Source organism: Chionomys nivalis, chromosome 11 (assembly GCF_950005125.1).
Source record: "Chionomys nivalis chromosome 11, mChiNiv1.1, whole genome shotgun sequence".
Taxonomy (NCBI): Eukaryota; Metazoa; Chordata; class Mammalia; order Rodentia; family Cricetidae; genus Chionomys; species Chionomys nivalis.
In genome coordinates, this window is record NC_080096.1 from 2,261,051 (window position 1) to 2,262,717 (window position 1,667).

Consider the following 1,667-nt stretch of genomic DNA (forward strand, 5'->3'; position numbering starts at 1 on the left):
GACCTCTCTCAGCAGACAGAGGGACAGTGGGAGTCTCGGACTATTGAAAATTGAATTTTCAATATTTGATAAAATGTTACTCTTTCTATTTGATGGGTCAAGCTTGCTTTCTTCCCCCCAACCCCAGTACTCTAACTTTCCCAGCATTCCTTTCTGTGATCAACCTAGTGCATTCCTGGCTTTTCCATACACTGTTGTCAGCAAGCCTAGGAAAACTGAGTGTCTGTTGCCAGGATGGTTGGATGGGACAGTCAGAGAGAGCACAGCTGTGGGAGGGCAGGTCAAAATCCAGCTGTGAGAAGAACATCTGTCCTGCCTAGCCTAAATGCTAGCTCATCCCCATGGGAGAACCGGGGCAGCTGCTGGGGGCTTCAGCCTTCATGGTGTACCCCATGAAGACAGAGTGGGCTTGGAGAGGCAGCTCCTGCTTATACTCAGCCAATGGAGCTCTCTCTGCATGCCAGAAACTGTGAACTCCTGCAGCGAGAGCCCTGGCAGTTCCTGCAGGAGTGGAGGACCACAGGGAGCCCAATGTCATAAAGCCTGATGCGCTGCCCAGACTCTGCGCGGCCGGCCATTCCCCTTCGGCCTGGCTTTGGCCAGGCCTAACAGAGGCGGTGAAGACCATGGGATGGTAACACAGTCAGCACCACCAGGACTGGCTTCCTATTGGGCTGCCTCCTGGGAGCACAGGAGCAGACACTGCCAATCTTAGTGGGCTCTGCAAACTCAGGTGGTTATCACCCACACCATGCTTTGTGGGCCTCTGAGGGGCGGGGCTTGGGTGCACTCAGGGTAGGTGTAGGCACCAGATTGCCAGAGATCAGCTGATCATGTAGGCTCTTCCAACTGGACAGATGTTGACAGCTTAGCCTCGGGGAGGGGGTCCTAAGCAGGCCTGCACCCAGATGATCTGCAGCAGCTGCAGCCGCTGGCTTAAAACTTCCTGGGTGCAGGGTGTAGCCATCCTGGCATACACTAACACACCTCACAAAGTGAGGGCAAGTATATCCTTCTTGTTGCACAGATGAGCAAACCGAGGCTAGACAGACTGCGTTGTCTGCCTACGGCCAAGTCACAGTAGAGGTGGGTGACACCCCCGAGGCACACACAGCCCTATGCTACCTCAGGAACTACACTGAGGTAGCATAGGGCTAGCATAGCACACTGTATCCTCACTCCTGGCTCTGTGAGCCCCACTGAGATGTGCTTGAGTTCTGGGGTCTCACATGAGTATATCTCAGGCATTGTCCAGGAGGAGCCATCCTAAGCGCCCCACTTCATGCTCCTGGGAAGGGTTAGGAGGACTTATTTAATGGTGGCTGTCAGTAGGAAAGAACCCATCTGAGGACTCAGAGCTATGTGTCTCCTCAGAGTGCCTCAAGTGCCAAAGCTGCCTCAAGAGCCTTCAGGATCTGCCACACTTGAAGGGAACCGCCACGGACTATCTCCAGAGAATAAATGTCACAGGAGCAAGCCTTGCCATTCTGAGAACACGTGTAGCACTCGAGGAACCGGCCTTTGGGTCCAAAATAAACTCTGTTCTGCAAAACACAGAGAGCAAGAGAAAGCCAATCTTTCAGTCACCAGGATTCCCGGGAGCGCTGATATGGTAGATTGGGAGTGAGTTTGGGGGTGACCTAGAGACAGCTGTTGAGCAATTGCGA